Source organism: Mandrillus leucophaeus, unplaced genomic scaffold (genome assembly GCF_000951045.1).
Source record: "Mandrillus leucophaeus isolate KB7577 unplaced genomic scaffold, Mleu.le_1.0 Scaffold352, whole genome shotgun sequence".
NCBI lineage: Eukaryota > Metazoa > Chordata > Mammalia > Primates > Cercopithecidae > Mandrillus > Mandrillus leucophaeus.
Genome location: NW_012103721.1, coordinates 598033 through 621805, shown reverse-complemented (window position 1 = coordinate 621805; position 23773 = coordinate 598033).

Sequence of the window (23773 nt, the reverse complement as noted above, 5' to 3'; positions counted from 1 at the left end):
CACTCACTATCATGAGAACAGCATGGGGGAAACTGCCCCCATGATCCAATCACCTCCACCTGGTCCCACCCTTGACATGGGGATTATTACAATTCAAGGTGAGATTTAGGTGGGGACACAGAAGGAAATAAGCAAACTGTTACAGAAGGCTCTGAGAAGATAGCTGAACTGAGAGCACTAATCATAAGAGGATAATCTTCCAGACACAGGTACAAAGACCTGAAAGCAGGGAAGTATAGGATACATTTCAGAAATGAAAGACCTAAGTGACTGAGGATAGTGGGTAGAGGGGAAAGTGATCCAAAGTGATAGTGGAAAGAGGAGAAAAAGCCCGATAATACCTGTCAGGTCTGTCTTGATAGGTGGCAGTAAGGAGTTTGGATTTTATTCACAGTGTAATGGAAGCCACTGAAGAAGGTTAAGAGCCTGATTCACTATGGTTACCATATAGAGAAATGAACTGTAATGCTCAAGGAAGTAGAGAAAACAGATAGGAGATTGTTATAGCAATTCAGGCAGGAGATGATGGTGCAGGACTAAAGAGTGGAAGTAGAGATAGAGAGGGGTAGACAGATATTTTGAAAGTAAAAGTGACAGGGTTCAGCAGCTCTCAATTACTTAACCCTTAAAATACGTGACATATGACACTAATAGTTCCATATATTCTTTTTAAGAACGATCGCTATTTAGCAACCAGGAATAATTATCTCTGTTCTTAAAAATGTATTCAGGTATAAACTCAGGGCCCAGGAATACAGATCCCCACACTGCAGACTGAGCAGGAACTCCTGCTCTATCCACCTGCTCAATAAAGGAAGGCAAGTGAGGATGCTCCCATTTCTAATCTCCTGTCCGTGACTCTGCTGGCCTGGAGTAAGCCTAATGAAGGTCGCCAACAGTGAGGGATGGTACAGGACCCCAAAAGGGTTAATAGCTGACAGGACTAGAGGTTTCTACAATGTTCCCTTCAGGCCAGTCCCCTATCAACATGGTACCCCTTCTTTCTCCTCAGACTCCTTGAACCAATCTATCTGCTTCCCTTCCCACTGCTAGCACTAGCTCCTCTGGCATGGTTTCCTCTTTCCCTATAGCCCAACCTGAAATTGAATTCATTTTCACATAAATGTCAAAGGCACAGAAACCAGCAGCCACCTATATCTATTTCCATTAAAGCAAAAATAATTTATCTAACACCTGTTATGTGTCATGTGTTATTTTAGAGCTTTCAATGTATTTACCCATTTCATCCGCATGAAAATCCTATCCCCATTTTACGAAGAGGAAACTGAGATACAAAGAAGTTACTAAACTTGCCCAGCCAGCAAGTGGCAGAGCCAGGGTTAGAACCCAGGCAGTCTGGCTGCAGTCCCCACTTTTGAGCTATACTGCCACTGGAGTCCAGCTTCAAAGTCATGTTCTTCAGGGAGACAATGAAACAACTGCAGTCAACATCAGAAAGGTCCAAGATGCAATTTAAAGATAGTATCCAACCCATATTTTAATGCAGAAATGTTCAAGTAGATACTTTTATGGTTTCCACAGTGCCGAAATTACGCAAGTTTGTTTTCATCAAGTTTTGGAACACTTCCAGAAAATCAGATTAATATATGAAGAAGAGAAAACATTCATTTTTCATGAATATGTAGTAAAAGAGAGCAACTCATGTACACACTTGTCAGTTCTGTCAGAATGTAACCCTGCAGGGTAGGAAGCACCCATCTTCTGTGAGAACTTCCCACAAAGAGAATTATTAGTGTAGAATGAATGCTCAATTCAGAAATAAATAGCATTCTTCAAATGTCAGAGGCATCCCCATGGAATAACTCAGGTCCCCAACAAGACTATTAAGCTGATGTTACAAACCGTAGCCATGAAGAAAGGAGTTCATCTATGCTGACAGTGATTGGGAGTAGAAACAAAAAGGCTAAGAACATTCTCATTATCCAACAGTTTTCTGACTTAATCTTCTAAGAATGAACAGAAGTTTAGAATTCGGAGCCATGGGACTCTCATCACCCAAAGCTGCAGATCAAAAAAAAAAAAGAGCAAAAAGCAGTACTATAAGAAATATCTATAGTCAGGGGAATAAATACTCACTTGCTCAGAGGAGCCGAAAGAAATACTACGGTCCCAGAGTGATCCCGGAGTGGTGAAGAACACATGGGGATGATCACCTTGTCCCTTCCTAAACCCAACTCTCTTGAGGATACTGACCCACAAACCATAACAAGGTCAGTCTCTCTCTCTCTCTCTCTCTCTCTCTCTCTCACACACACACACACACACACACACACACACACACACAACCTTCCTCTGTTTAAAAAAAAAAAAAAAGCTACCTAAAACAGAAAGTGTACATGAGATCCAGAGTCTCAAACATAATGCGAAAAATGTTCCAGTTTCAATGAAAATAGTCACACCAAGAACCAGGAAAATCCAAACTGAATGAGAAAAGGCAATCAATAGATACCAACACCAAGATGGCAGAGATGTTAGAATTATCTGATAAAGATTTTAATGCAGTCATGATAAAAATTCATAAAACAAAAATTCTTCAATGAGCAGTTATAAACATGCTAAATGAACTAGGTAGGAGAAATGTCATTATGCTCCTCAGGTCCTTGAGGTAGGTTCACTGCTGGCCCAGCCAGGACTGTGCAGTTCTAGGCTGGTGAAGGTTGGGAAGTTTGTTTTGGTGAAGAGAGCTCATGAATCCTAATTACGCTGTACATCACAATGACGATGATCTCCTGGTACCTGTTCACTGTAATTGGCCTTTGGCTTGATGGATCGAAACTGACTTCATGAATTAGAGTGGTCATGAGCCAAAGACAGGAATCATTAAAGGGGAGCAACATCCCTGGGGAGTGAATGACTGACAATATCTGTGCCTCCAAGGGGTTAGCTTATGAAAAAGGGACAAGATAACCATCCCCAGGGCTTGGCTTTAATAATACCAAAAGCATAAATAACAACAAAAACTGATATACTGGATTTCATCAAACTTCATAATTGCTGCTAAGCAAAAAAAAAAAAAAAAAAAAAAAACCAAAAAAACCAAAAAAAAAAAAAAACCCTAGAAAGAGGATTTAAAAGACAAGCTAATCAGAGAAAGTTTGCAAACTACATATCCAAACAGAGGACTAACATCCAGAATATGCAAAGAACTCACAAAACTCAACAGCAGAAAAATGATCCATTGAGAACATCAGCGAAAAACATAAGAGTACATATGACACTTTATCAAAGAGGATACAGATGGCAAATAAGCACATAAAAAGATGTTCCACATAATTAGCCATTAGGGAAATGCAAATTAAAAGCACAATGAAATATCACTACATATCTAACAGGATAGCTAAAAAAATTTTTTAAATAGTGACATCACCAAATTCTGCCATGGATGCAAAGAAATTTAGTAACTCATACATTGCTGGTGGGACTGTAAAATGGTATCGCCACTTTGGAAAACAGTTTGGCAGTTTCTTAAAACATTAAGCACACAACTACCATATGACCCAGCTTTTGCTCTTTTTGGCATTTAGCTCAGAGAAATGAAAATTTATTTTTAAACATAAAACGTGTACATGAGTGATCATAGCAGCTTTATTCATAAAGTCAAAATGATAAACAACCCACACACCCTTCAGCAGGTGCATGGTTAAGTGTTAGTACATCCATACCATGGAACATTACTTATCAATAAAAAAGGAACAAACTGTTGACACATGCTACAAACCCTGGAACTGCTGACACATGGAACAAACCCTGGAACTATGCTAAGGTAAAAAGCAACCCAAAAGGTATTTCCATTGGTATGTCATTGCATTGTCATTCCATTGATATGACATTCTTGAAATAAAATTATAGAAATAGAGAATAGATTCTTGGTTGCCAGAGTTTAAGAGGTGAAAGAGGCAAAGAAAAGAGTATGTCTATAAAAAAGTGCAACATGTGGCTGGGTGCAGTGACTCATTCCTCTAATCCCAGCACTTTGGGAGACTGAAGCAGGAGGATCACTTGAACCCAGAAGTTGAAGACTAACTTAGGCAACATAGGGAGACCCTATCTGTATAAAACATAAAAAAATTAGCCAGGCACTGTGTCACACACCTGTGGTCCCAGCTCCTCAGGAGGCTGAGGTGAGAAGATCACTCAAGCCCTGGGGGGTCAAGGCTGCAATGAACCATTATCATGCCACTGTACTTCAGCCTGGGTGACAAAGCAAGATACTGTTTGTTTGTTTGGGGAAAAAAAGACAAGATGTGGAATCTTTGAGATGAAGGAAATGCTCTGTACCCTGAGTATATCGATTATCAATATCCTACTTGTGATACTAAATATAGTTTTGTAAGAAGTTACCATTGAGGGAAACTGGGCAAAGGGACACAGGATCTCTCTGTATTATTTCCTAAAACTGCATGTGAATTATCTCAAAATAAAAAGTTTAATTTAAAAGAAATGAAAGGTTATTGGCCCACTGAACCCTGACTGCAACAAACAGCAAGTACTTGGAAGTGACCTTTAAGTGTGCTCCAGATTTTCATTTACTGGCCATTTTCAGCTCTACCATTTCATCCATGATTCATGAGTCCCAGCAATCCAACCAATTTTATTCAATAAAAAGGGGGCATCCTGTAGTTTTGCCAAGACCAATTATTTCCATGGCGACCCTCAACATAATATTAACTATCAGACCTAGAAAACACCACGGCCTGGAGTGGACCACTTTCTCTGCTGCCACTCTTTGTTCTCTTGTACCTCTTTAGAGTAAGGTGCAAAAAGAACTCAAACCCCACTCTGCCCAGTATCACTACCTTCCCAGAGCTGCCTTCCAGAAACTAACATCTTCATACAAATCGGGAAGAGAAAAAAAAAATCATACTGATAATCCCCCATCTTTTACATTTCAACAAACCCAGTTGTCAGGGAACAAAAAAGGATATTACTCTACAGCATATCTGGACAAGAAGAATCCACCTGTGACTTAATTCATATTTGGATGATTCTGAATGCACAAATACCAGGTCCAAAAACAAACAAGATGCAACTTTCACTTTCCACCTACAAAGAACAGTCCTTAAAACAGATATAAGGATTCATGTTTCCATCCACATGGAGAAATTTATTTCAACATAAAAAGGTAAAAATCTATCCTAAATTGAAAGCTCTCCAGAGACAGAAAATTCACAATCTATCCTGATACTCCCGGTATTTCCCAACGTCTGTCAGGCCACACTAGCAAGTGCATCCCATCTTGGTAAAAATTATGTCTGTTCCTCTCACGATTGTAGGAATTGGTCTACACAGCTTGCAAAATTTTAGTCACTTCTAAGAACGCAAGTTACCTGGATCAGAGAGTAGTTTCTCTAGCCCTGTGGTCTACTCTTTAATTTATAAGTCTTTTATACCCATCAGAATTGAGGAGTTCCAAAGCTGATATAATCTTAAAAAGCAAAAACTTCAGGATGATCAGGATATAAATTATATCTTAACAATACAGATTTAACAGCCATAAGAAATATAGAGTCTCCCAGATATTGTTTCCTCGATAAATTAACAACAAAATTTGTAACTCAGAGAAGACACATAACACAATCATTTAACTCATGCAAATTAAGGTAGATCCACTGGGGTAGAAGGCTGTGGAGAAGACAGAGAAACTCCAGAAGTCATCCTTGTTCCCTCAGTTTCCCTGATGCTTTTCTGAGATGCACTCAGAAACACTGAGTCTTCTTCTAGTCCTTCAAGTACATTTTTTGTGCATGTCCTCTAAAACAAACTTCTTCACTGGATGCTCAACTGAACATACAGTCATTATTCCAGGAAAGAGGAAACATGGGCTGTTTGAATGGCTGGTAGGCTGGCCTCCATGGTGGAACCTTTCTAAAAGGCTTAAGTCTAGTTCTACCCCACACTATTTTTGTATCAAGGGCTGAATTTGAAAGCCATTGCACTGTGAGGTGTTCTCCAGCAGTCCATATCCACTCTCCCGTGAATTAGGTATACGCAAGTGTCTATGAGCGTGCAGAGGTGTACAGATGTGCACACACATGAACACCTTTACAAAGGTGGTGGAGCACCCTGAGCTAATACCATTCTCTCAGTGGATACTCATTCCAAGAGACACGCACCCTGGGGAAGTCAAGCTAGCCCACCGGCTTTCAGTGGGCATCAATGAAGGCAGAAGAGCAAATACATGTCCCCTCAAATATTTAGAATTTTAGCTTAAAATTAATAACTACAAGTTTTTAAATGCTTCCTTTTATGTACTAAACCTATAAAACAATTAGTAGTCCCCAAAATTTTCCCCACATAGGCTGAACATCTAAAATCCCTTCATTACAAAATAAAATCTTGTATCCCACAACAAAGCCTGAGCATAACATCAAAACACTTTTGAAAATAAGAGTAGAGGTCTAAAATCATCCTTCCTAAGGGCAAATGTTGATGAAACCAAAGGTAAGGAACACAAAGGCCAGTCTGAATGTTGAAGAAATGCCAGGGAAGATGAGAAAGGTTATTAGCAGGAGACCACGTCTGTAACAGCACTCTGATCATCCTGGAGTTTGGCCATAAGGGAGAAAACACTAAAATGCTTACATGCCTAATCCCCCCCTGCTTTCTCATCTGCAAAAGGAAGATGAAATCTCACCAACAGCAAACTGCATAAAAAGACGATCAACTCTTAACATGAAACCTCAGCCGCTCTGAGAAGTCCTGGCTAGCATTTACCAAACTCAGACTTTGATCTAAGGCTTACCCGAAGGCACAATACATTCCCCAGCAGTAATAGAGAGTTGTCAAGACAACCGCTTAATGGAACATGTCCAAATCTAGAATCAAGCACTTTTTGCCAAAATATGATTAGTTATATGTAATTCTGTAAGACATAAGAAAGGCAGTATGAGCCACCTTTTACTCAAAGCACTGACCTAGTCAAATTTAAGACGAGTATTTTAAGGAAATCAAAAGCCATACAATTTCTCTATTTTATTATCTGAGGTAGGAACTCAAAACTTAAGAGTCAAAAGGAATCTACTGTTCTGAGCAGATTAATAATTGTTACCCAAAGGAGAAGTGCTAGGTCATCAGATGTCTCCCTGCTCTTGGAGAGCTTAGTCCTAGTCCCAGAGAAGAGCTACAGGAGTGAGGGACCACACAGGAGCAGGAGCAGTCAGAGGGTCTGACACCAAATTAAGAAACTCATGCTACCAAATCCTGAGAAAAACTAGTCAGATTTAGAAAGAACTGAAAACAAGGATCAGAGAGAAAAGCATACAAAGGTATCAACCTATTTATAAATAATGCTTCCTCTCCCCCTACTTGTTCAATGAAACTATTTTATTAAAATGTTTTAAATTAAAACAAAATAGTACTTAGTTGTTATAACTTTATTCTGTCAAATATTCTACAGAATATAACATATTCTACAGAATATATGTTATATATTCTACAAAATGTTAAAATAACTCTAAAGATAGATAGGAATTGACCACAGATGCTACTTTTTCCCATCCATAACGCTACTGCTTAAAAATCCTTTAACCAATAGATAAACTTGTGGGAAAATACTTGAATTTACCAGTTACGGGAGAAGATGTAGTTCTTCAAGTCCCTAGAGAATAACTTCAAAAACAGAAAAACTAAGTCTTTAATGTACACTCTTCCAAGCTTTTAAGAACAGTAAGTCTCTGATTACATAATGTATTACAAAGCACAGGGGAGAAAAATGAAATGTCCCCAATTACATGATGCTCGTATAACTTCAGCACCAAAAAGAGAAACCCACCCTCTACACATAACACCCCCCCACCCCCTCACACACACACACACAATTCAACCAAAGGGAAAGGAGAGAAGCACATGTCTCAGTCACCCAGAAGCCACTGGTAGTTAGAAACCACCCCACCCCTCAACCAGACCATTGTTACATTCCCTCTGGTTGCAGGCCAGTATATGTCAACAATCCTTCACAAATCCTTTACCCAAAACTCATGGGGCCAGATGTGTTTCAATTCAAAAATTTTTAATTTCAGAAAGGCACCTTCTGGGGATATCCAATATATTTCACATACCATCAGAGAGTCTGAGGTGGCTATGATATCCTGCTGTAAAAATGCATGAATAGTTACACTAAATGTGATCAAGACTATAAAACGGCTTCACAACAGAGCCAGGTAGTTTCCTCAGATATAATCAAGTCTGGTCAGGTTTTTAAATCAAATGAGATATTAAAAAATTCAAATCAGAACTTTTGGATTGCAGAATTGTAAGGAATTATTAACCTGTTATAGAGCACTCTGTAAATAATAATGGTAATTGCTTATAATCCATTGACTGCCTACTATCAGAGATTATATGTTTGGCATACATTAACCCTTTCTGCCACTCTGTAAGGTTTTGTAAATGAGGCTCAGAAAGGTTAAGTGACTCACCCAAAGCCAGTTACTGAAAGCACCAGGATTTGAACCAAGATCTGTTTATATTCCATCCAGTGTACAATTCTAACAGGTTCTTGATTGCAAGCTACAGAAAGCATGTCTAGCAAGCCTAAGCAAAGAAACAATTTTCTGGAAGCATATTAATATCTCACAGAATGGATGGGAAATCTAGAAAACCAAGCTCACAAAGTGAGATAAATCCAAACAAGGCTGAGTCGCAGAAGCAATGACAAAGGTCAAGTCCTGAGGCTGGGATGCTGCCTTGACACTGCAAGAGCAGGACACACACATCACCATGGCCACTGGGCTCCCACAACCAGACACAGCTGAGAAAACTTTCTGAACTCTCCCCCGTCTTCGTAAGAATCAAAGTCCCACAGGCTTCCATAATGTGAAAATGATAGTATGTCCCACCAATTCTACACTGAGGACGCACTCCTCCCAAAGTGAAGGAGGACCAGAAAACTGGGTAACCTCCCCCTTTCAGGTGACGAATACCTACTGCAGCCACTCTAATTCTAAAAATCTCTGCAAATCATAGTCAATGGCATGTAATAAAGTAGGATTTCTTCCAGGAATGGAAGTATTTTTTCATTTTAAGAAATTTATAATATGGTAGTGCACATCAGTTAGTCAAATTTTTATTTAAAAACTCAATTAGCACTTTTAAAAGGTATGTGATATAACTTATCATCCATTCTCGCTTTTAAAATTCTTGATAAATCAGAAAGAGAAAGTTCTTTCATTAACCCTATATTTTTTTAACCACAATCTAAACATATTTTAAAGAGCAATATTTCAATTAGCCACCACATTCCTTCACATCATTCAAAAGTTCTAACCTAAGTTCAGGCTCAAGGGAAAAAAAAGTTCTAACCAATAATGGTTAGAAAAGAAAGGAAGCAAGTGTCAGAAACTAGGAGCAAACCTGCTGTTATCTGGCAGATGATATGACTATACCTGCAATGAGGACAAAGACTGCAGCCCAGAGCGGAGGTTCACATCCATCCTTGGGAATGGCCCATGGTAAATCCTGCATGTGTGAGTCAAGCACCTGGCTACTCTTAGGAAAATTCTGACCAGTAGAAAAATTCAAACTTAGCTACTCAAACTGTGGTGTTAACTGTTTCATTAGTAAAGCAGGAATATCTCTTCCAGGATAATTATGACATCTTCTGATTGTTTTGGTCTTTGGAGGATTCAGCAAGGAGACAGGAGAGGGCACTGTCACTTGATGTGGGAGGGTGGGGGGAACAGTCCCAGCAACAGGACATCAGAAGGGGAAGCAGGGAGCAGCTAAAGGATACAGTATATAGGAAGCAGGTGTGTCTGATACCCAGTGGTGGAATTTTTCTTCCTGGCTTCTAACTCTTCCCACATTTCTAGTTACTCTCCAACCTCTTACTGGGCAATCATTGCATCTATTATTTGTCATGTTATCCTCAAACCTGAGAAATAAATCTGGTTACACTTAGCCCAGACTTGAATTGGAACTGAGTGGAAAAGGAAAAATGCTTTGGAGCAAAGAAGTTGTGAGAAGCCAGCAATGACCCTTTGAGAAGCTGGAAAGGAAAGCATGAGGCAAGAGGTAATAAATGCCAATCAAGACAAGTCAAGGCTGTCCCCAGAGGATCCTCAGAAGTAAGTGTGTGTGAAAGGTTAGATGAACACTCTCCAGTCACACAGGACGTGCATTCCATTTAATGTAACTTAGGCACTGAAAGAAACGATGGCTCCCAAAGGCTGGGGTGAATAGTCAAGAAATCTCAAAGGAGTAACTAAAGATTAAGTGGAGCCAATAATGAAGTTTAGCAAAATACAGAAATACAAGATAAACTATTTTCCTTAGCTTTCTTATAAATCAGCAATAAACTGCTTTTTTAAAAGAATGAAATAAAAATATCATTTAAAATGCAACCAAAAAATGTGACATTGCAGAATAACCTTAAAAAGATATAAGATTTCAATGACAAAAGACTGGAAAACTGTACTGAAAGAAAAAATTGAATAAATGGAGAGGCAGAGCATGTTGTTAGATGCAAAAGCTAAATCTGGAGTTCTTTCAGGTTTAACACAATCAGATTGAAATCCTATTGGCAATTTTTATAATGGCAAAATTAAGTCTTAATTTAAAGAAAAAGGACACAAGGGACCTACCTACTAATAAATTAAACAGCAATACAAAGAAATGATGAGGATGGGTGCTGACCAAATCAAAGAATAAAATATGTTATAAATTAATTGTATTCAGACAACTTTTGGTACACTAACAGACCAATCAATAAAATGGGGGTGGGGGAGAAGCTGAAATAAATCTAATATATAAAACCTTAAAATTTTAACAAACAAATGGCAAATGAAAAAACAGTCAACAAACTATATTGGGACAAAAAGTTATCTGTCAATAAATAAACAATTTCCATCTGTATATACCAAGATAAATTCTAGACAGGTTAAAAATTAAGTGTAAAAAAAACAAAGATAGACATAAAAAATAAGTACTGATACCTTTTATATTAAAAGCCCTAAAAATATTACGCTAAGTAAAAGAGCTCAATCACAAAAGACAACATATATGATTCCATTTACATGAAGTGCCCAGAATAGGCAAATCTAGAGAGACAGGAAACAGGTTAGAAGTTGCTGGTGGGGAGAATGGGGGTGACAGCCAGAAGATACAGGGTTTCTTTTCAAGGTGATAAAACAAGTTATAAATTGACTGTGGTGATGGCTGCTCAACTCCATGAGTATACCAAAAAGCACTAACCTGTACACCTTCAGGGGGCAGACTGAATGATGTGTGAACTCTATCTCGACAAAACTGTCAACAAAAGATGATAATATAGATGACTACTCTGAATAGAGAGGGATTTTAACTCAAAAACATTAAGAAACCATTAAAAATCATAGATTTAATTACATTAAAATTAGAACTACTTAACCTGAGTTTAAAGGCAAAAAATATATAACATTTGCAATTAACAAGGCAGATCAAAGGCTAACTTCACTATTTTTTTGTAATGCAAAGATGACTCTGTTGTGACCAATCATCAGTAAAATCTCCACTCAGAGCCTGAGAACTTCTGCCGCAGCCGAACATGCATTTTTCCTTCTCATGGAAGCAGATGGGAGCAGAAGGTACGTACTACCTGGGAAGATAGTTTAGACATAGGCATATTCAAACCAAAGAAGATTTGACAGGTACTCAAAGATGAGTACCTGTCAAAATCATGCCTGAAGCTTCTTTTGAGGAAGGGAGGGAGGGAGGAAGGGAGGGGAAGAGAAAGAAAGAGAAACAAAAAAAAAGAAACGGAAGGAAGGAAGGAAGGAAGGAAGGAAGGAAGGAAGGAAGGAAAGGATGGAAAGGAAGGAAAGGAAGGAAAGGAAGGAAAGGAAGGAAAATAATGGAATCATAATGGAATTTTGCCTCAGTTTTAGAGATATAATTTTTCTCCTAGGCCTCAATATCTGCTGGGAAAGATAATACAAAGAGAACTGAGCAGCCCCATCCATTTGTTAGGGTTGCCAGTGCTGATCACCGCATGAGCAATTCAGGCTCAGAGGCCCATGGCCCCACTTCAGGAAGACACTGGAAGTAGCACAAGTGATCCTTGAATATGGTTTCAGCTTTATCTTTTGTAAGGAGCAGGCGAAGCCCTTGCCAGCACAAGCCTCCTGCCACCACAGCCTGCTGGCTACTCGCTCCTCAGCCTACAGTCTGACAATGTGACCCCGATCCTGACCAAAAGGACCAGAAGGAAAGCAAGTCCAATGGGGAAGTGGTGCTTCCAGGAAAAATGCTCCCCTTTGATAAAAAGAGGCATAGCTGTATCAATCGGGGCCCTGGAAAGAAACACATAGATTCAACTTGGGAAGTTTGGAGAAAGTTCAATAAAGGGCACAAAAAAGTATGGGCATAGTATGGAAAACCATTACAGAGAGGACAGAATCCCAGAGTTGGTAACAAGTTTTTAATCAACACTAGGCAACCATTTTTAAAAAGGCCAAGAAAATCACAGAAAAGCCAATCCAGGGCTCTACGTCATTAAGCCTCTGAACCAATTCTGAACTGCCAGCCTTCATACTGGTTATTCTCAGAGAAAAGTAAATCCCATTACCTAAAGCCAAAAGCACAATCAATTAAAAAAATCCTTTAACCAGTCTGTCTTGTAATCCACTAAAATTATCTCCTTATTGAAATTAGAAGAATTTTAGTTCAAGTCAGAAGAGATAGCCCCAAATCTGGAACATCTTAAGAGAGACTCCAATAGACCAAAGGACACAAAAGTCAACTAGAAATCGAAATTGGTCATATCCAACCTCCCCAATATATTTTGTACATGCGGATTTGTATCTCTCAAATATTCAAATACATAGCACTAGAGATAATAAGGTTTCAGTCTCACAAGCTCCTGGTGGGTGTTCAAATTGGTAGGATGTTTCTGGAAATAATGTGGGCAAGATGTACTGAATTACTTGAAACCAGGACATTACTCCTTTCTTCCTCTAAGGTTTACTGTTTCAGAAACAGTTGTGAGCTCACTGTTAGCCAAATAATTAAATTTTTAATATGGCTTAATTAGTCCATTCAACTACTCTTATTTCTGCTACTTTAAAAATTCAACCCTAGCATTTTATCTTTTTAAAGGCATAATGGAATGAAGTGATGCACTGCATCCTATCAGCCTGTTAGTCATGTCTTTAATAAGCACAGCTGTTTGCACTGAGACATAACGAAGGCATTATCACCCACTGAGGGGCATCATATGCTGAATCCTGGAAATGTACAGTGAAGAAATAAGCAGCCTTTGAAGTGCTAACCTCGTAAACCCAGCCTATAAAATGGCTCAAACCTTACATAAAATACCCTTACAGCAAATTACTCTTGTCTAATGCTAAATCATTTCCAATGGGACATCAAACCTTCATTAATTTTCATTGGCTTAAAAATTAATAATGTTGATTTCCATATATTTTAAAACATTTCATATTTATAGTAATTATTTTAAGGAAGACAAAAAGAATTCTAATTTCCTCTATATGGCCCAATACTGATTTAAAAAGGATGCCAGGAGAATGAGATTTTCTGGGTAACAGAATATTTCAATTTGTTTTAATTCAATATATTATTGGATTTAACCATCAGGCTCTGATCTGTAAAAGATGTAAGATATTGGAATGCGCACTAACTTCAGGACAGACTATAGAAAAAAGTTTTAAATGAATCGCTTGTATCAACTTTCTTTTTAATCCTATATTTAGGATAATAAATACAGGACACAGCTCAAAATTTAAGTTATAGATCCAATCACTCTGACTGGATATTAAAGAAAGATATTACATACATGACAGTGGAAGACTGAAGAGATGGAAAGGCTCAATGGGAATAGAAAGCCATTCTCTGGCAACAAAGGCAAAAGCTATCCAGTGAAGAGGAAAACAGACCAGATGGTGATGGTCGATCCTTTCCCTTCTGCTATCCTTCCCCACTCCCATGGACCTCACCACTCGCAGAGTTCCTATCTGTGGGTCCCTGCTTTAGGTGGGTTGCTGCCTTCAGCTTTGTCAGTAAGTGCTGCCACCTTTGGGCACTGATTCAATGCCTCTATTGCTTCAAAGTGAAGCTCTCTGAATCTGGGGGCGGGCACGCTCCCTGGCCTCTCCAGTCAGATGCAGCCTGAGAATTCTGCTCAAAACGGTTCCCAGAGGGATACTGGTGCCAGCACCAGTTCCAGCATGGCCAGATCCAGCTTCAGCCAGGACGTAAGGCAGGTGCACGAACTCCGCATATCTGAGAGACCATGTCCAATAGAGATGCCCTCCCAGACCCTGTGCAAACCACCATTCCAGCTTCCCATCGATTTCAGTAACTATAATGTAAAGAACTGCCACTAAAGAATTGCATGGAATGGGCCGGGCACGGTGGCTCACACCTGAAATCCCAGCACTTTGGGAGGCCAAGGCAGGTGGATCACAAGTTCAGGATATCCAGACCATTCTGGCTAACATGGTGAAACCCTATCTCTACTAAAAATACAAAAAAAAATTAGCCAGGCGTGCTGGCAGGCACCTGTAGTACCAGCTGTTTGGGAGGCTGAGGCAGGAGAATGGCGACAACCTGGGAGGCAGAGCTTGCAGTAAGCCAAGATCACGCCACCGCACTCCAGCCTGGAAGACAGAGTGAGACTCCGTCCCAAAAAATAATAATAATAATAATTGCATAGAATGGACTGGTAATAGATTTTCTTACCCGGCAGCAATAATTTAAAGTAATTGTGTTAAATAATTTGCAAATTTTCCTTTCAGCTGCAAAGTAATATTTACAGCTATCACAAGACCTCCAAAGTGCAGACTTGGAAAGTTTCTACATTTTCAAATATACATTATCTGTAAAAGAGATTGTATATGAAACAGGTTAATTGTCCATTTTATTAAAATGCTAAGGCACTAGTATACAATCATATTAAAGAGAAAAAAAAGCCTTACATTTATGCAGAACTCATGACATACACTTTCCATCTTCCTCACTTAGAAAGAAATGTAAAAGTTACCCACCAAGTTTTTAACAACAATAAAAGAAAAAGGAAGTAAAGTATCTCAATCTTCTATCACTGTAGAAGGACTGACAGAAATTTTAAGGCACCAAATCCCAAAAGTTCCTCTCTAGGGGCCATGGCACAGAGAAGACTTAGAAATTCAAGTTGTTTCAGCAGAAATTCACACATCATTAAATTAATTCAAAACCCAACGAGGCGGCAAACTAACAATTTACCCTTACAGTATCTGGTTACAGGCAGCAATTTTTCACAAAAATACATCTATCTCCTCCCTTCCCATCATTTAAAAGAGCAAGCAGTTAAGGTCACAGTTTAAAAGTGCAATGCAATAAGGCAAGCAGTTAAGGTCACAGTTTAAAAGTGCAATGCAAAGCTGACGCCAGCCAGAATCAGCCTTAAATACACAGAGCTTTAAAGGAAGTGTGGTGAGGCAGGAGAGAAGGAATCCGGAAAGAGATCAGCAGACGTACCACCTGGCCCAGGTCATTTGGCTCTCAGGCTCCGCTATGCATCTGACTCAGCTGATGGAGGTTTTTAACTTTATCCAAACTCAGACCCCACTCAGACCATCTTGAATTAGAATTTCTAGCTGGTCAGTTTCAAAGCTCCCCCAGGTGACTGTAATGTGCATTCAGGGGTCAGAACCACTGAACTGAAGAGAGGGAGAGAGAATGGGAGGGTCAGGATTAGGGATAGACAGCCTGTGTATAAAAAACCTCAAATGCGAAGGCTGCCTTGACACAAGATGCTGCTCTGTGCCCCTCCTTGGCAGTGGATGGCTCTCTCAAAGATCTGGTCCAGACTTCTCATCCACCTGCTCAACTATTACAAGCAGGGATAGTTCAGGGGTTCTTTTTTCTCCCCGCACTCTACCTCTATCATTATTTGGTTTGCAAAACAAAGTGTCTTTAATTTTCAAAATGGAAACTTGGTTGGGTAACTGGTCTCTGAGCCAGCCCAGCAGGAGACAGCCTCAAGGGAGTTTCCAAGCCCATTAACTCTCCCCTTTAGCCCCCTGCTATGAGCTCCCAGACGTAAATACACACTTAAGAGTAAATTATTGGTTTATAGGCCTCTAAAGCAGTTGGTTCTTAAATTAATTTAATGAGCTGTGAACTTATGCTAAAGTAATTTCTGATCCCAGGAGAGGAACCCTTGGATATGGCAGGTGGGGGGGGAAAATCCATGGCTTAGCAGAAGATTCAGGGAACAACAATAGGGGGAAAAAATGATCATTTAAAAAGCAAATCTCTAATATTTTCCAACACAAGAAAATTATTTCATTCAAAATTTTTACTCCTCTGTATTAGATCTGTATTGGTATTTTAAATACTTTTTTAAGTATTAGGGATTTTATAATCCTGACACTGTACTAATAAGCATTTAATATTGTTAAATAAAAATCATAGGAGGCCATTGTTTTAGACTAAGCTCCTACACTAGGCCCCAACAGACCAGACTGAAAAATCAAAATGGAGTCATCCATGCTAAAGCTCCAGGTCACCAAACCAAACGGAGTTGTTATCCGGCCTTTTCAGAAATCAGGAGAGACAGAAAACTGCCAATTTCTCAAAGAGGCCAGTTTCAATCTTCCACTGGCATAATAACGAAGTTCCCTCTGTTTTCATCCTTAACCCAAAGTAACCTGATGTTAACCAGTTATTTTTTCTATTATTCTATCTCTCTGTCCTACTTCACAAGGAAAGTAACTTTGAAATGACCAACCTTCTTGTTGTTTCTGCCTTCTTTAGCACTTTTTCTGTCTATAAGACAACTTCCTCTGCCCCACTCAGTGAAACGCGTACTCTATTTATGGAAGTGTTGCCCAATTCTAGCATTGCAAATAAAGCTAATAGACCTTTAAACTAAATTTGTTATAATTTCATCTTTTGACAATGTAATACACGTTATCTCACTTGATCCTCACAACAATGCTAGAATTAGGAGACGTTACCACCACCTCTTTACAAAAGAGGAGCCTGAAGGAAACTCAGAGGCTACACAACCAGGGCGGTTTCACACAGTAAGGAGGGATGGTGTGAAGGTACAAAGCCAGCTCTACCAACACCAAACTTCTAAAAACTAAGCTCTAGTAAATAAATTCTGCATGTCTCAATGCCTACACAATATGAAAAATGTTAGAAAACCATTTCACACCGCAGGAAAAAGCAGCAAGATGGCCGAGTAGGAACAGCTCCAGTCTGCAGCTCCCAGTATGTTCAATGCAAAGACAGGTGATTTCTGCATTTCCAACTGAAGTACCTGGTTCATCTCATTGGGACTGGTTGGACAGTGGGTGCAGCCTACGGAGGGCAAGCCGAAGCAGGATGGGGTGTCGCCTCACCTGGGAAGCACAGGGGTCAGGGGATTTCCCTTTCCTAGCCAAGGGAAGCTGTGACAGACTGTAGCTGGAAAACGGGGACACTGCCACCCAAATGCTGTGCTTCTCCAATGGTTTTAGCAAATGGTACAGCAGGAGATTATATCCTGCGCCTAGCTCAGTGGGTCTCATGCCCATGAAGCCCTGCTCACTGCTAGTGCAGCAGTCCAAGATTGAGCTGTGAGGCAGCAGCCTGGCTGGGGGAGGGACATCCCCCATTGCTAAGGCTTGAGTAGGTAAACAAAGCAGCCAGAAAGCTCAAACTGGGTGGAGCCCACTGCAGCTCAACGAGGCCCGCCTGCCTCTGTAGACTCCACCTCTGGGGGCAGGGTATAGCTGAATAAAAGGCAGCAGAAACTTCTGCAGGCTTAAACGTGCCTGTCTGACAGCTCTGAAGAGAGCAATGGTTCTCCCAGCATAGTGTTTGAGCTCTGAGAATGGACAGACTCCCTCCTCAAGTGGGTTCCTGACCCCCACGTAGCCTAACTTGGAGACACCTCCCAGTAAGGGCTGACTGAAACTTCATACAGCCAGATGCCCCTCTGAGACAAAGAATCCAGAGGAAGGATCAGGTAGCAATATTTGCTGTTCTGCAATATTTGCTGTTCTGCAGCCTCCGCTGGTGATACCAGGCAAACAGGGTCTGGAGTGGACCTCCAGCAAACTCCAACAGACCTACAGCTGAGGGACCTGTTAGAAGGAAAACTAACAAACAGAAAGGAATAGCATCAACATCAACAAAAAGACATCCACACCAAAACCCCATCTGTAGGTCACCATCATCAAAGACCAAAGGTAGATAAAACCACAAAGATGGGGAGAAACAAGAGCAGAAACGCTAAAAATTCTAAAAACCAGAACTCCACTTCTCCTTCAAAGGATTGCAGCTCCTCACCAGTAACAGAACAAAGCTGGATGGAGAATGACTTTGGCGAGCTGACAGAAGTGGGCTTCAGAAGGTCGGTAATAACAAACTTCTCCAAGCTAAAGGAGGATGATCGAACCCATTGAAAGGAAGCTAAAAACCTTGAGAAAAGATGAGATGAATGGCTAACTAAACAATGTAGAGAAGACCTTAAATGACCTGATGGAGCTGAAAACCATGGCATGAGAACTACGTGATGCATGCAGAAGCTTCAGTAGCTGATTTGATCAAGTAGAAGAAAGGGTATCAGTGATTGAAGATGAAATTAATGAAATGAAGCAAGAAGAGAAGTATAGAGAAAAGAGAGTAAAAAGAAATGAACAAAGCCTCCAAGAAATATGGAACTATGTGAAAAGATCAAATCTACTTTTGATTGGTGTACCTGAAAGTGATGGGGAGAATGGATCCAAGTTGGAAAACACCCTTCAGGATATTATCCAGGAGAACTTCCCCAACCTAGCAAGGCAGGTCAACATTCAAATTCAGGAAACACAGAGAACACCACAAAGATACTCCTCAAGAAGAGCAACTCCAAGACACATAATTATCATATTCACCAAGGCTGAAATGAAGGCAAAAATATTAAGGGCAGTCAGAGAGAAAGGTCAGGTTACCCACAAAGGGAAGCCCACCAGACTAATAGCAGATCTCTCAGCAGAACCTCTCCAAGCCAGAAGAGAGTGGGGACCAATATTGGACATTCTTAAAGAAAAGAATTTTCAACCCAGAATGTCATATCTAGCCAAACTAAGTTTCCTAAGTGAAGGAGAAATAAAATCCTTTACAGACAAGCAAATGCTGAGAGTTCTGTCACCACCAGGCCTGCCTTGCAAGAGCTCCTGAAGGGAGTACTAAACATGGAAAGGAACAACCGGTACCAGCCACTGCAAAAACATGCCAAACTGTAAAGACCATCGATGCTAGGAAGAAACTGCATCAACTAATGGAAAAACAATGAGCTAACATCATAATGACAGGATCAAATTCACACATAACAATATTAACCTTAAATGTAAATGAGCTAAATGCCCCAATTAAAAGACACACACTGGCAAATTGGATAAAGAGCCAAGAACCATCAGTGTGCTGTATTCAGGAGACCCATCTCACATGCAAAGATGTACATAGTCTCAAAATAGAGGGATGGAGGAAGATCTACCAAGCAAATGGAAAGCAAAAAAAAGCAGGGGTTGCAATCCTAGTGTCTGATAAAACAGACTTTAAACCAGCAAAGATCAAAAGAGACAAAGAAGGCCATTACATAATGGTAAGCGGATCAATTCAACAAGAAGAGCTAACAATCCTAAATATATAGGCACCCAATACAGGAGCACCCAGATTCATAAAGCAAGTCCTTAGAGACCTAAAAGAGATGTAGACTCCCACACAATAATACTGGGAGACTTTAACACCCCAGTGTCAATATTAGATCGATGAGACAGAAGGTTACCAAAGATATCCAGGACTTGAACTCAGCTCTGCTCCAAGCATACCTAATAGACATCTGCAGAACTCTCCACCCCAAATCAACAGAATGTACATTTTTCTCAGCACCACATCGCACTTATTCCAAAATTGACCACATAATTGGAAGTAAAGCACTCCTCAGCAAATGTAAAAGAACAGAAATCACAACAAACTGTCTCTCAGACCACAATGCAATCAAATTAGAACTCAGGACTAAGAAACCCACTCAAAACCACTCAACTACATGGAAAGTGAACAACCTGCTCCTGAATGACTACTGGGTGTTTAACGAAATGAAGGCAGAAATAAAGATGTTTCCTGAAACCAAAGAGAACAAAAACACAACACACCAGAATCTCTGGGACATATTTAAAGCAGTGTGTACAGGGAAAGTTATAGCACTGAATGCCCACAAGAGAAAGCAGGAAAGATCCAAAATTGATACCCTAACATCACAATTAAAAGAACTAGAGAAGCAAGAGCAAACAAATTGAAAAGCCAGCATAAGGCAAGAAATAACTAAGATCAGAGCAGAACTGAAGGAGACACAAAAAACCCTTCAAAAAATCAATGAATCCAGGAGCTAGTTTTTGAAAAGATTAACAAATTGATAGACCACTAGCAAGACTAAAAAAGAAGAAAAGAGAGAAGAATCAAATAGACGCAACAAAAAATGATAAAGGGGATATCACCACTGATTGCACAGTAATACAAACTACCATCAGAGATTACTATACACACCTCTACACAAATAAACTAGAAAATCTAGAAGAAATGGATAAATTCCTGGACACATACACCCTCCCACGACTAACCCAGGAAGAAGTTGAATCCCTGAATGAAACAATAACTGGCTCTGACATTGAAGCAATAATTAATAGCCTACCAACCAAAAAAGTCCAGGACCAGACAGATTCACAGCCGAATTCTACCAGACGTACAAAGAGGAGCTGGTACCATTCCTTCTGAAACTATTCCAATCAATAGAAAAAGAGGGAATCCTCCCTAACTCATTTTATGAAGTCAGCATCATCCTGATACCAAAGCCTGGCAGAGACACAACAAAAAAAGAGAATTTTAGACCAATATCCCTGATAAACATTGATGCAAAAATCCTCAACAAAATATGGGCAAACCGAATCCAGCAACACATCACAAAGTTTATCCACCAAGATCAAGTTGGCTTCATCCCTGGGATGCAAGGCTGGTTCAACATACGCAAATCGATAAATGTAATCCATCACATAAACAAAACCAAAGACAAAGACCACATGATTATCTCAATAGATGCAGAAGAGGCCTTCGACAAAATTCAACAGCCCTTCATGCTAAAAACTCTCGATAAACTAGGTACTGATGGAACGTATCTCAAAATAATAAGGGCTATTTATGACAAACCCACAGCCAATATCATAATGAATGGGCAAAAACTGGAAGCATTCCATCTGAAAACTGGCACAAGACAGGGATGCTCTCTCTCACCACTCCTATTCAACACAGTGTTGGAAGTTCTGGCCAAGGCAGTCAGGCAAGACAAAGAAATAAAGGGTATTCAATTAGGAAAAGAGGAAGTCAAATTGTTCCTGTTTGCGGATCACATGATTGTATATTTAGAAAACCCCACTGTCTCAGCCCAAAATCTCCTTAAGCTGATAAGCAACTTCAGCAAAGTCTCAAAGTGCAAAACCAGTGTGCAACCATCACAAGCATTCCTATACACCAATAACAGACAAACAGAGATCCAAATCATGAGTGAACTCCCATTCACAATTGCTTCACAGAGAATAAAATACCTAGGAATCCAACTTACAAGGGATGTGAAGGACCTCTTCAAGAAGAACTACAAACTACTGCTCAACAAAATAAAAGAGGACACAAACAAATGGAAGAACATTCCATGCTCATGGATAGGAAGTATCAATATCATAAAAATGGCCATACTGCCCAAGGTAATTTATAGATTCAATGCCATCCCCATTAAGCTACAAATGATTTTCTTCACAGAATTGGAAAAAACTACTTTAAAGTTCATATGAAACCAAAAAAGAGCCCGCATCTCCAAGACAATCCTAAGCAAAATGAACAAAGCTGGAGGCATCATGCTACCTGACTTCAAATTATACTACAAGGCTATGGTAACCAAAACAGCATGGTACTGGTACCAAAACAGAGATATAGACCAATGGAACAGAATAGAGCCCTCGGAAATAACACCACACATCTACAACCATCTGATCTTTGAAAAACCTGACAAAAACACGAAATGGGGAAAGGATTCCCTATTTAATAAATGGCGCTGGGAAAACTGGGTAGCCCTATGTAGAAAGTTGAAACTGTATCCCTTCCTTACACCTTATACAAAAATTAATTCAAGATGGACTAGAGACTTAAATGTTAGACCTAAAACCATAAAAACCCCAGAAGAAAACTGAGGCAATACCATTCAGGCCATAGGCATGGGCAAGGACTTCATGACTAAAACACCAAAAGCAACGGCAACAAAAGCCAAAATAGACAAATGGGATCTAATTAAACTGAAGAGCTTCTGCATGGCAAAAGAAAATGCCATCAGAGTGAACAGCCAACATACAGAATGGGAGAAAATTTTTGCAATCTACTCATCTGACAAAAGGCTAATATCCAGAATCTACAAAACTTAAACAAATTTACAAGAAAAAAACAAACAACCCCACCAAAAAGTGGGCAAAGGATATGAACAGACACTTCTCAAAAGAAGACAGTTATGCAGCCAACAGACACATGAAAAAATGCTCATTATCACTGGTCATCAGAGAAATGCAAATCAAAACCACAATGAGATACCATCTCATGCCAGTTAGAATGGCGATCATTAAAAAGTCAGGAAACAACAGGTGCTCGAGAGGAATGGCGATTATTAAACAGTCAGGAAACAACAGGTGCTGGAGAGGATGTGGAGAAATAGGAATGCTTTTACACTGTTGATGGGGAGTGTAAACTAGTTCAACCATTGTGGAAGAGACTGTGGCGACTCCTCAAGGAATCTAGAACTAGAAATATCATTTGGCCCAGAGATCCCATTACTGGGTATATACCCAAAGGATTATAAATCATGCTACTATAAAGACACAAGCAAACAGATATTTACTGCAGCACTATTCACAATAGCAAGGACTTGGAACCAACCCAAATGTCCATCAATGATAGACTGGATTAAGAAAATGTGGCACATATACACCATGGAATACTGTGCAGCCATAAAAAAGGATGAGTTCACGTCTTTGTAGGGACATGGATGAAGCTGGAAACCATCATTCTGAGCAAACTATCGCAAGGACAGAAAACCAAACCCACATGTTCTCACTCATTCGTGGGAACTGAACAATGAGAACACTTGGACACAGGGCAGGAACATCACCCACCGGGGCCTGTTGTGGGGTGGGGGGATGGGGGAGGGATAGCATTAGGAGAGATACCTAATGTAAATGACTAGTTATTGGGTGCAGCACACCAACACGGCACATGTATACATATGTAACAAATCTGCACGTTGTGCACAAGTACCTTAGAACTTAAAGTATAATTTAAAAAATATTTTAAAAAGAAAAACCATTTCACACTTTTATACAAAGGCTTTATCTATATTGCTTCAATATGCAGTTTCATCCAGATACATACTCGGTTTTAGAATGTCATATTGAGTTTTTACTTCAGTTTTAAACAAAATCAGACATCTATCAGACACTGGAGGACAACTATATGCCACTACTGCTGTAAAACAAATTACCCCAAAACGTAATGGCTTAAAACAACGAACATCTACCTCACACAGCATCCGAGAGTCAGAACTCCAGGAGCACTGACATCAAGCTAAGTGGTTCTAGTTCGTGGTCTCGTGCAAGGTTACGGTCAGAATATTAGCCAGGTTGCAGTCCATTGAAGGGTCAAATTCCAAAGTGGTCCAGTCACCGGGCCATTGGCAAAAACTCTCAGTTCCTCACTACAGAGGCCTCACCACAGG